We start from the raw sequence: 13,275 nt of genomic DNA, 5'->3' as shown, positions 1-13,275 counted from the left end.
AAGTGAAGAATCGGAATCTAAAACTGGACTCACAGGAGAGGTTCAAATCATAGAAAGTGAGAGTGTCAGTCCTCTTGTACCTAAGTCGGCATTGTGCCATTTGTATTAAATTCGGATGCAATTCCTGTGATTCATAGTCAATAACAAGGTCCAAGGGATACAGTAAACCTGAAGTGAAACATCGGAATCTAAAACTGGACACACAGGAGAGGTTTAAATCATAGAAAGTAAGAGTGTCACTCCTCTTGTACTTAAGTCGCTATTGTGCCACTTGTATTAAATACGGATGCAATTTCTGTGTTTTTTCGTCAACAAGAATGTCCAAGGGATACAGTAACCCTGAAGTGAAGCATCCGAATCTAAAACTGACCTCACAGGATGGGTTCGAATCATAGAAAGTAAGAGTGTCAGTCCTCTTGTACTTAAGTCGGCATTGTCAAATTTGTATTAAATTCGGATGCAATTTCAGTGGTTCATCGTCAATAAGAAGGTCCAAGGGATGCAGTAAACCTGAAGTGAAGCATCGGAATCTATAACTGGACTCACAGGAGAGGTTGAAATCATAGAAAGTGAGAGTGTCAGTCCTCTTGTTCTTAAGTCGGCATTGTGCCATTTGTATTAAATTCGGATGCAATTTCTGTGTTTCATCTTCAATAAGAAGGTCCAAGGGATTCAGTAAACCTGAAGTGAAACATCGGAATCTATAACTGGACTCACAGGAGAGGTTCAAATCATAGAAAGTTCGAGTGTCACTCCTCTTGTACTTAAGTCGTTATTGTAACATTTGTATTAAATATGGATGCAATTTCTGTGTTTTTTCGTCAATAAGAAGGTCCAAGGGATACAGTAAACCTGAAGTGAAGCATCGGAATCTAAAACTGGACTCACAGGAGAGATTCAAATCATAGATTTAGTGTCACTCCTCTTGTACTTAAGTCGGTATTCTGCCTTTTGTATTAAATTCGGATGCAATTTCTGTGTTTCATCGTCAATAAGAAGGTCCAAGGGATACAGTAAACCTTAAGCGACGCATCGGAATCTAAAACTGGACTCACAGGAGAGGTTCAAATCATAGAAAGTGAGAGTGTCAGTCCTCTTGTACTTAAGTCGGCATTGTGCCATTTGTATTAAATTCGGATGCACTTTTTGTGTTTCATCGTCAATAAGACGGTCCAAGGGACACAGTAAACCTGAAGTGAAGCATCTGAACATAAAACTGGACTCACAGGAGAGATTCAAATCATAGATAGTTAGAGTGTCAGTCCTCTTGTACTTAAGTCGGAATTGTGCCTTTTGTATTAAATTCGGATGCATACTCTGTGTTTCATCGTCAATAAGAAGGTCCAAGGGATACAGTAAACCTGAAGTGAAACATCGGAATCAAAAACTGGACTCACAGGAGAGGTTCAAATAATAGAAAGTTAGAGTGTCACTCCTCTTGTACTTAAGTCGCTATTGTGCCACTTGTATTAAATACGGATGCAATTTCTGTGTTTTTTCGTCAATAAGAAGGTCCAACGGATACAGTTAACCTGAAGTGAAGCATCCGAATCTAAAACTGACCTCACAGGAGAGGTTCGAATCATAGAAAGTAAGAGTGTCAGTCCTCTTGTAATTAAGTCGGCATTGTGCCATTTGTATTAAATTCGGATGCAATTTCGGTGTTTCATCGTCAATAAGAAGGTCCAAGGGATGCAGTAAACCTGAAGTGAAGCATCGGAATCTAAAACTGGACTCACAGGAGAGGTTCAAATCATAGAAAGTGAGAGTGTCAGTCCTCTTGTACTTAAGTCGGCATTGTGCCATTTGTACTAAATTCGGATGCAATTTCTGTGTTTCATCTTCAATAAGTAGGTCCAAGGGATACAGTAAACCTGAAGTGAAGCATCGGAATCTAAAACTAGACTCACAGGAGAGGTTCAAATCAAAGAAAGTTAGAGTGTCAGTCCTCTTGTACTTAAGTCGGAATTGTGCCTTTTGTATTAAATTCGGATGCATACTCTGTGTTTCATCGTCAATAAGAAGGTCCAAGGGATACAGTAAACCTGAAGTGAAGCATCGGAATCTAAAACTGGAATCACAGGAGAGGTTCAAATCATAGAAAGTTTGAGTGTCAGTCCTCTTGTACTTAAGTCTGCATTGTGCCTTTTGAAATTAATTCCGATGCTATTTCTGTGTTTCATCGTCAATAAGATGGTCCAAGGGATACAGTAAACCTTAATCGACGCATCGGAATCTAAAACTGGACTCACAGGAGAGGTTCAAATCATAGAGAGTGATAGTGTCAGTCCTCTTTTACTTAAGTCGGCATTGTGCCTTTTGAATTTTATTCCGATGAAATTTTTGTGTTTCATCGTCAATAAGATGGTCCAAGGGATACAGTGAACCTGAAGTGAAGTATCGGAATCTAATACTGTACACACAGGAGAGGTTCAAATCATAGAAAGTTAGAGTGTCAGTCCTCTTTTACTTAAGTCATCATTGTGCCTTTTGTATTAACTTCCGATGCAATTTCTCTGCTTCATCGTCAATAAGAAGGTGCAAGATATACAGTAAACCTGAGTGAAGCATCGGAATCTAAAACCGAACTCACAGGAGAGGTTCAAATCATAGAAAGTGAGAGTGTCAGTCCTCTTGTACTTAAGTCGGTATTGTGTCTTTTGTATTAAATTCGGATGCAATTTCTGTGTTTCATCGTCAATAAGAAGGTCCAAGGGATACAGTAAACCTGAAGTGAAGAATCGGAATCTAAAACTGGACTCACAGGAGAGGTTGAAATCATTGAAAGTGAGAGTGTCAGTCCTCTTGTACCTAACTCGGCATTGTGCCATTTGTATTAAATTCGGATGCAATTCCTGTGATTCATAGTCAATAACAAGGTCCAAGGGATACAGTAAACCTGAAGTGAAACATCGGAATCTAAAACTGGACTCACAGGAGAGGTTTAAATCATAGAAAGTAAGAGTGTCACTCCTCTTGTACTTAAGTCGCTATTGTGCCACTTGTATTAAATACGGATGCAATTTCTGTGTTTTTTCGTCAATACGAAGGTCCACGGGATACAGTAACCCTGAAGTGAAGCATCCGAATCTAAAACTGACCTCACAGGATGGGTTCGAATCATAGAAAGTAAGAGTGTCAGTCCTCTTGTACTTAAGTCGGCATTGTGCCATTTGTATTAAATTCGGATGCAATTTCGGTGTTTCATCGTCAATAAGAAGGTCCAAGGGATGCAGTAAACCTGAAGTGAAGCATCGGAATCTATAACTGGACTCACAGGAGAGGTTGAAATCATAGAAAGTGAGAGTGTCAGTCCTCTTGTACTTAAGTCGGCATTGTGCCATTTGTATTAAATTCGGATGCAATTTCTGTGTTTCATCTTCAATAAGAAGGTCCAAGGGATACAGTGAACCTGAAGTGAAGCATCGGTAACCTAAAACTAGACTCACAGGAGCGGTTCAAATCATAGAAAGTGAGAGTGTCAGTCCTCTTGCACGTAAGTCGGCATTGTGCCTTTTGTATTAAATTCGGATGCAAACTTTGTGTTTCATCGTCAAAAAGAAGGTCCAAGGGATACAGTAAACCTGAAGTGAAGCATCAGAATCTAAAACTGGACTCACAGGAGAGGTTCAAAATATAGAAAGTTAGAGAGTCAGTCCTCTTGTACTTAAGTCGGCGAGGTGCCTTTTGAATTTAATTCCGATGCAACTTCTGTGTTTCATCGTCAATAAGAATTTGCAAGGTATACAGTAAACCTGAAGTGAAGCACCGGAATCTAAAACTGGGCTCACAGGAGAGGTTCAAATCATACAAAGTGAAAGTGTCAGTCCTCTTGTACTTTAGTCGCCATTGTGCCGTTTGTATTAAATTCGTGTGCTATTTCTGTGTTTCATCGTCAATAAGAAGGTCCAAGGGAAACAGTAAACCTGAAGTATAGCATCGGAATCTAATACTGGACTCACAGGAGAGGTTGAAATCATAGAAAGTTAGAGTGTTTGTCCTCTTGTACTTAAGTCGGAATTGTGCCTTTTGTATTAAATTCGGATGCAAACTCTGTGTTTCATCGTCAATAAGAAGGTCCAAGAGATACAGTAATCCTGAAGTGAAACATCGGAATCTAAAACTGGAATCACAGGAGAGGTTCAAATCATAGAAAGTTTGGGTGTCAGTCCTCTTGTACTTAAGTCGGCTTTGTTCCATTTGTATTAAATTCGGATGCAATTTCTGTGTTTCATCGTCAATAAGAAGGTCCAAGGGGTAAAGTAAACCTGAAGTGAAGCATCGGAATCTAAAACTGGACTCACAGGAGAGATTCAAATCATAGATATAGTGTCACTCCTCTTGTACTTAAGTCGGTATTCTGCCTTTTGTATTAAATTCGGATGCAATTTCTGTGTTTCATCGTCAATAAGATGGTCCAAGGGATACAGTAAACCTTAAGCGACGCATCGTTATCTAAAACTGGACTCACAGGAGAGGTTCAAATCATAGAAAGTGAGAGGGCCAGTCCTCTTGTAATTAAGTCGGCATTGTGCCATTTGTATTAAATTCGGATGCACTTTCTGTGTTTCATCGTCAATAAGACGGTCCAAGGGATACAGTAAACCTGAAGTGATGCATCTGAACCTAAAACTGGACTCACAGGAGAGATTCAAATCATAGATAGTTAGAGTGTCACTCTTCTTGTACTTAAGTCGCTATTGTGCCACTTGTATTAAATACGGATGCAATTTCTGTGTTTTTTCGTCAATAAGAAGGTCCAAGGGATACAGTTAACCTGAAGTGAAGCATCCGAATCTAAAACTGACCTCACAGGAGAGGTTCGAATCATAGAAAGTAAGAGTGTCAGTCCTCTTGTAATTAAGTCGGCATTGTGCCATTTGTATTAAATTTGGATGCAAATTCGGTGTTTCATCGTCAATAAGAAGGTCCAAGGGATACAGTAAACCTGAAGTGAAGCATCGGAATCTAAAACTGGACTCACAGGAGAGGTTCAAATCATAGAAAGTGAGAGTGTCAGTCCTCTTGTACTTAAGTCGGCATTGTGCCATTTGTACTAAATTCGGATGCAATTTCTGTGTTTCATCTTCAATAAGTAGGTCCAAGGGATACAGTAAACCTGAAGTGAAGCATCGGAATCTAAAACTAGACTCACAGGAGAGGTTCAAATCAAAGAAAGTTAGAGTGTCAGTCCTCTTCCACTTAAGTCGGTATTGTGCCTTTTGTATTAAATTCGGATGCATACTCTGTGTTTCATCGTCAATAAGAAGGTCCAAGGGATACAGTAAACCTGAAGTGAAGCATCGGAATCTAAAACTGGAATCACAGGAGAGGTTCAAATCATAGAAAGTTTGAGTGTCAGTCCTCTTGTACTTAAGTCGGCATTGTGCCTTTTGAAATTAATTCCGATGCTATTTCTGTGTTTCATCGTCAATAAGATGGTCCAAGGGATACAGTAAACCTGAAGTGAAGTATCGGAATCTAAAACTGTACACACAGGAGAGGTTCAAATCAAAGAAAGTGAGAGTGTCGGTCCTCTTGTACTTAAGTCGGCATTGTGACATCTGTATTAAATTCGGATGCAATTTCTGTGTTTCATCGTCAATAAGAAGGTCCAAGGGATACAGTAAACCTGAAGTGAAGCATCGGAATCTAAAACTGGACTCACAGGAGAGATTCAAATCATAGATATAGTGTCACTCCTCTTGTACTTAAGTCGGTATTCTGCCTTTTGTATTAAATTCGGATGCAATTTCCTTGTTTCATTGTCAATAAGAAGGTCCAAGGGATAAGGTAAACCTGAAGTGAAGCATCGGAATCTAAAACTGGACTCACAGGAGAGGTTCAAAATATAGAAAGTTAGAGAGTCAGTCCTCTTGTACTTAAGTCGGCGTGGTGCCTTTTGAATTTAATTCCGATGCAACTTCTGTGTTTCATCGTCAATAAGAATTTGCAAGGTATACAGTAAACCTGAAGTGATTCACCGGAATCTAAAACTGGGCTCACAGGAGAGGTTCAAATCATACAAAGTGAAAGTGTCAGTCCTCTTGTACTTTAGTCGCCATTGTGCCGTTTGTATTAAATTCGGGTGCTATTTCTGTGTTTCATCGTCAATAAGAAGGTCCAAGGGAAACAGTAAACAAGAAGTATAGCATCGGAATCTAATACTGGACTCACAGGAGAGGTTGAAATCATAGAAAGTTAGAGTGTTTGTCCTCTTGTACTTAAGTCGGAATTGTGCCTTTTGTATTAAATTCGGATGCAAACTCTGTGTTTCATCGTCAATAAGAAGGTCCAAGAGATACAGTAATCCTGAAGTGAAGCATCGGAATCTAAAACTGGAATCACAGGAGAGGTTCAAATCATAGAAAGTTCGAGTGTCAGTCCTCTTGTACTTAAGTCGGCATTTTTCCATTTGTATTAAATTCGGATGCAATTTCTGTGTTTCATCGTCAATAAGAAGGTCCAAGGGATACAGTAAACCTTAAGCGACGCATCGGAATCTAAAACTGGACTCACAGGAGAGGTTCAAATCATAGAAAGTGAGAGTGTCAGTCCTCTTGTACTTAAGTCGGCATTGAGCCATTTGTATTAAATTCGGATGCACTTTCTGTGTTTCATCGTCAATAAGACGGTCCAAGGGATACAGTAAACCTGAAGTGAAGCATCTGAACCTAAAACTGGACTCACAGGAGAGATTCAAATCATAGATAGTTTGAGTGTCAGTCCTCTTGTACTTAAGTCGGCATTGTGCAATATGTATTAAATTCGGATGCAATTCCTGTGATTCATAGTCAATAAGAAGGTCCAAGGGATACAGTAAACCTGAAGTGAAACATCGGAATCAAAAACTGGACTCACAGGAGAGGTTCAAATCATAGAAAGTTAGAGTGTCACTCCTCTTGTACTTAAGTCGCTATTGTGCCACTTGTATTATATACGGATGCAATTTCTGTGTTTTTTCGTCAATAAGAAGGTCCAAGGAATACAGTTAACCTGAAGTGAAGCATCCGAATCTAAAACTGACCTCACAGGAGAGGTTCGAATCATAGAAAGTAAGAGTGTCAGTCCTCTTGTAATTAAGTCGGCATTGTGCCATTTGTATTAAATTCGGATGCAATTTCGTTGTTTCATCGTCAATAAGAAGGTCCAAGGGATGCAGTAAACCTGAAGTGAAGCATCGGAATCTAAAACTGGACCCACAGGAGAGGTTCAAATCATAGAAAGTGAGAGTGTCAGTCCTCTTGTACTTAAGTCGGCATTGTGCCATTTGTACTAAATTCGGATGCAATTTCTGTGTTTCATCTTCAATAAGTAGGTCCAAGGGATACAGTAAACCTGAAGTGAAGCATCGGAATCTAAAACTAGACTCACAGGAGAGGTTCAAATCAAAGAAAGTTAGAGTGTCAGTCCTCTTGTACTTAAGTCGGAATTGTGCCTTTTGTATTAAATTCGGATGCATACTCTGTATTCCATCGTCAATAAGAAGGTCCAAGGGATACAGTAAACCTGAAGTGAAGCATCGGAATCTAAAACTGGAATCACAGGAGAGGTTCATATCATAGAAAGTTTGAGTGTCAGTCCTCTTGTACTTAAGTCGGCATTGTGCCTTTTGAGACTAATTCCGATGCTATTTCTGTGTTTCATCGTCAATAACATGGTCCAAGGGATACAGTAAACCTTAATCGACGCATCGGAATCTAAAACTGGACTCACAGGAGAGGTTCAAATCATAGAGAGTGATAGTGTCAGTCCTCTTTTACTTAAGTCGGCATTGTGCTTTTTGAATTTTATTCCGATGCAATTTTTGTGTTTCATCGTCAATAAGATGGTCCAAGGGATACAGTAAACCTGAAGTGAAGTTTCGGAATCTAAAACTGTACACACAGGAGAGGTTCAAATCATAGAAAGTGAGAGTGTCGGTCCTCTTGTACTTAAGTCGGCATTGTGCCATCTGTATTAAATTCGGATGCAATTTCTGTGTTTCATCGTCAATAAGAAGGTCCAAGGGATACAGTAAACCTGAAGTGAAGCATCGGAATCTGAAACTGGACTCACAGGAGAGATTCAAATCATTGATATAGTATCACTCCTCTTGTACTTATGTCGGTATTCTGCCTTTTGTATTAAATTCGGATGCAATTTCTGTGTTTCATTGTCAATAAGAAGGTCCAAGGGATAAGGTAAACCTGAAGTGAAGCATCGGAATCTAAAACTGGACTCACAGGGGAGGTTCAAATCATAGAAAGTTAGAGTGTCAGTCCTCTTTTACTTAAGTCATCATTGTGCCTTTTGTATTAACTTCCGATGCAATGTCTCTGCTTCATCGTCAATAAGAAGGTGCAAGAAATACAGTAAACCTGAGTGAAGCATCGGAATCTAAAACCGGACTCACAGGGGAGGTTCAAATAATAGAAAGTGAGCGTGTCAGTCCTCATGTACTTAAGTCGGCATTGTGCCATTTGTATTAAATTCGGATGCACTTTCTGTGTTTCATCTTCAATAAGAAGGTCCAAGGGATACAGTAAAACTGAAGTGAAGCATCGGAATCCAAAACTGGACTCACAGGAGAGGTTCCAATCATAGAAAGTGAGCGTGTCAGTCCTCATGTACTTAAGTCGGCATTGTGACTTTTGTATTAAAATCGGATGCAATTTCTGTGATTCTTCGTCTATAAGAAGGTCCAAGGGATACAGTAAACCTGAAGTGAAGCATCTGAATCTAAAACTGGACTCACAGGGGAGGTTCAAATCATAGAGAGTTAGAGTGTCTCTCCTCTTGTACTTAAGTCGGTATTGTGCCTTTTGTATTAAATTCGGATGCTATTTCTGTGTTTCCTCGTCAATAAGAAGGTCCAAGGGATACAGTAAACCTGAAGTGAAGCATCAGAATCTATAACTGGACTAACAGGAGAGGTTCAAATCATAGAAAGTGAGAGTGTCAGTCCTCTTGTACTTAAGTCGGCATTGTGCCATTTGTATTAAATTCGGATGCAATTTCTGTGTTTCGTCTATAACAAGGTCCAAGGGATACAGTAAACCTAAAGTGAAGCATCGCATATATAAAAATGGACTAACAGGAGAGGTTCAAATCATAGAAAATGAGAGTGTCAGTCCTCTTGTACTTAAGTCGGCATTGTGCCATTTGTATTAAATTCGGATGCACTTTCTGTGTTTCATCTTCAATAAGAAGGTCCAAGGGATACAGTAAAACTGAAGTGAAGCATCGGAATCTAAAACTGGACTCACAGGAGAGGTTCCAATCATAGAAAGTGAGCGTGTCAGTCCTCATGTACTTAAGTCGGCATTGTGACTTTTGTATTAAAATCGGATGCAATTTCTGTGATTCTTCGTCAATAAGAAGATCCAAGGGATACAGTAAACCTGAAGTGAAGCATCAGAATCTAAAACTGGACTCACAGGGGAGGTTCAAATCATAGAGAGTTAGAGTGTCTCTCCTCTTGTACTTAAGTCGGTATTGTGCTTTTGTATTAAATTCGGATGCTATTTCTGTGTTTCCTCGTCAATAAGAAGGTCCAAGGGATACAGTAAACCTGAAGTGAAGCATCAGAATCTATAACTGGACTAACAGGAGTGGTTCAAATCATAGAAAGTGAGAGTGTCAGTCCTCTTGTACTTAAGTCGGCATTGTGCCATTTGTATTAAATTCGGGTGCAATTTCTGTGTTTCATCGTCAATAAGAAGGTCCAAGGGATACAGTAAACCTGAAGTGAAGCATCGGACTCTAAAACTGGACTCACAGGAGAGATTTAAATCAAAGAAAGTGAGAGTGTCAGTCCTCTTTTACTTAAGTCGGCATTGTGCCTTTTGAATTTAATTGCGATGCAATTTCTGTGTTTCATCGTCAATAAGAAGGTCCACGGGATACAGCAAACCTGACGTGAAGCATCGGAATCTATAACTGGACTCGCAGGAGAGGTTCAAATCATAGAAATTGAGATTGTCGGTCCTCTTGTACTTAAGTCGGCATTGTGCCATTTTAATAAATTCGGATGCAATTCCTGTGATTCAAAGTCAATAAGAAGGTCCAAGAGTTACAGTAAACCAGAAGTGAAACATCGGAATCTAAAACTGGATTCACAGGAGAGGTTCAAATCATAGAAAGTTAGAGTGTCACTCCCCTTGTACATAAGTCGGTATTGTGCCTTTTGTATTAAATTCGGATGCAATTTCTGTGTTTCATCGTCAATATGAAGGTCCAAGGGATACAGTAAACCTGAAGAGAAACATCGGAATCTAAAACTGGACCCACCGGAGAAGTTCAAATCATAGAAAGTTAGAGTGTCAGTCCTCTTTTACTTATGTCGGCATTGTGTCATTTGTATTACATTCGAATGCAATTTCTATATTTCATCGTCAATAAGAAGGTCCAAGGGAAACAGAAACATGAAGATAAGCATCGGAATGTAAAAGTGGACTCACAGGAGAGGTACAAATCATAGAAAGTCAGAGTGTCAGTCCTCTTGTACTTAAGTCGGCATTGTGCATTTTGAACTTAATTCCGATGCAATTTCTGTGTTTCATCGTCAGTAAGAAGGTGCAAGGTATACAGTAAACCTAAAGTGAAGCATCGGAATCTGAATTTGGACTCACGGGAGAGGTTCAAATCATAGAAAGTGAGAGTGTCAGTCCTCTTGTACTTAAGGCCCCATTGTGCCTTTGTATTAAATTCGGATGCAATATCTGTGTTTCATCGTCAATAAGAAGGTCCAAGGGATACAGTAAACCTGAAGTGAAGCATCGGAATCTAAAACTGGACTCACAGGAAAGGTTCGAATCATAGAAAGTTAGAGTGTCAGTCCTCTTGTACTTAAGTCGGCATTGTGATTTTTGAATTTATTTCCGATGCAATTTCTGTGTTTCATTGTCAATAAGAAGGTCCAAGGGATACAATAAACCTGAAGTGAAGCATCGGAATCTAAAACTGGCCTGACAGGAGAGGTTCAAATCATAGAAAGTTTGAGTGTCACTCCTCTTTTACTTAAGTCATCATTGTGCCTTTTGTATTAACTTCCGATGCAATTTCTATGTTTCATCATCAATAAAAAGGTGCAATATATACAGTAAACCTGAAGTGAAGCATCGGAATCTAAAACCGGACTCACAGGAGAGGTTCAAATCATAGAAAGTGAGAGTGTCAGTCCTCTTGTACTAAAGTCGGCATTGTGCCATTTGTATTAAATTCGGATGCAATTTCTGTGTTTCGTCGTCAATAAGAAGATCCAAGGGATACAGTAAACCAGAAGTGAAGCATCGCAATCTAAAAATGGACTCACAGGAGAGGTTCAAATCAAAGAAAATGAGAGTGTCAGTCCTTTTGTACTTAAGTCGGCATTGTGCCATTTGTATTAAATTCGGATGCACTTTCTGTGTTTCATCTTCAATAAGAAGGTCCAATGGATACAGTAAAACTAAAGTGAAGCAACGGAATCTAAAACTGGACTCACAGGAGAGGTTCCAATCATAGAAAGTGAGCGTGTCTGTCCTCATGTACTTAAGTCGGCATTGTGACTTTTGTATTAAAATCGGATGCAATTTCTGTGATTCTTCGTCAATAAGAAGATCCAAGGGATACAGTAAACCTGAAGTGAAGCATTCGAATCTAAAACTGGACTCACAGGGGAGTTTCAAATCATAGAGAGATAGAGTGTCTCTCCTCTTGTACTTAAGTCGGTATTGTGCCTTTTGTATTAAATTCGGATGCTATTTCTGTGTTTCCTTGTCAATAAGAAGGTCCAAGGGATACAGTAAACCTGAAGTGAAGCATCGGAATCTAAAACTGGACTCACAGGAGAGGTTCAAATCATAGAAAGTTAGAGTATCAGTTCTCTTGTACTTAAGTCGGCATTGTGACTTTTGCATTAAAACCGGATGCAATTTCTGTGATTCTTCGTCAATAAGAAGGTCCAAGGGAGACAGTAAACCTGAAGTGAAGCATCAGAAGTTAAAACTGGACTCACAGGAGAGGTTAAAATCATAGAAAGTGAGAGGGTCAGTCCTCTTTTACTTAAGTCGGGTTTGTGCGTTTTGAATTTAATTCCGATGCAATTTCTGTGTTTCATCGTCAATAAGAAGGTCCAAGGGATACAGTAAACCTGAAGTGAAGCATCAGAATCTAAAACTGGACTAACAGGAGAGGTTCAAATCATAGAAAGTGAGAGTGTCAGTCCTCTTGTACTTAAGTCGGCATTGTGCCATTTGTATTAAATTCGGGTGCAATTTCTGTGTTTCATCGTCAATAAGAAGGTCCAAGGGATACAGTAAACCTGAAGTGAAACATCGGAATCAAAAACTGGACTCACAGGAGAGGTTCAAATCATTGAAAGTTAGAGTGTCACTCCTCTTGTACTTAAGTCGCTATTGTGCCACTTGTATTAAATACGGATGCAATTTCTGTGTTTTTTCGTCAATAAGAAGGTCCAAGGGATACAGTTAACCTGAAGTGAAGCATCCGAATCTAAAACTGACCTCACAGGAGAGGTTCGAATCATAGAAAGTAAGAGTGTCAGTCCTCTTGTAATTAAGTCGGCATTGTGCCATTTGTATTAGATTCGGATGCAATTTCGGTGTTTCATCGTCAATAAGAAGGTCCAAGGGATGCAGTAAACCTGAAGTGAAGCATCGGAATCTAAAACTGGACTCACAGGAGAGGTTCAAATCATAGAAAGTGAGAGTGTCAGTCCTATTGTACTTAAGTCGGCATTGTGCCATTTGTACTAAATTCGGATGCAATTTCTGTGTTTCATCTTCAGTAAGTAGGTCCAAGGGATACAGTAAACCTGAAGTGAAGCATCGGAATCTAAAACTAGACTCACAGGAGGGGTTCAAATCAAAGAAAGTTAGAGTGTCATTCCTCTTGTACTTAAGTCGGAATTGTGCCTTTTGTATTAAATTCGGATGCATACTCTGTGTTTCATCGTCAATAAGAAGGTCCAAGGGATACAGTAAACCTGAAGTGAAGCATCGGAATCTAAAACTGGACTCACAGGAAAGGTTCAAATCATAGAAAGTTTGAGTGTCAGTCCTCTTGTACTTAAGTCGGCATTGTGCCTTTTGAAATTAATTCCGATGCTATTTCTGTGTTTCATCGTCACTAAGATGGTACAAGGGATACAGTAAACCTTAATCGACGCATCGGAATCTAAAACTGGACTCATAGGAGAGGTTCAAATCATAGAGAGTGATAGTGTCAGTCCTCTTTTACTTAAGTCGGCATTGTGCCTTTTGAATTTTATTCCGATGCAATTTTTGTGTT

Source organism: Schistocerca serialis, unplaced genomic scaffold, assembly GCF_023864345.2.
Source record: "Schistocerca serialis cubense isolate TAMUIC-IGC-003099 unplaced genomic scaffold, iqSchSeri2.2 HiC_scaffold_1417, whole genome shotgun sequence".
Lineage (NCBI taxonomy): Eukaryota > Metazoa > Arthropoda > Insecta > Orthoptera > Acrididae > Schistocerca > Schistocerca serialis.
The sequence above is the reverse complement of the archived record's forward strand: the minus strand, read 5'-3'. Positions refer to the sequence as shown.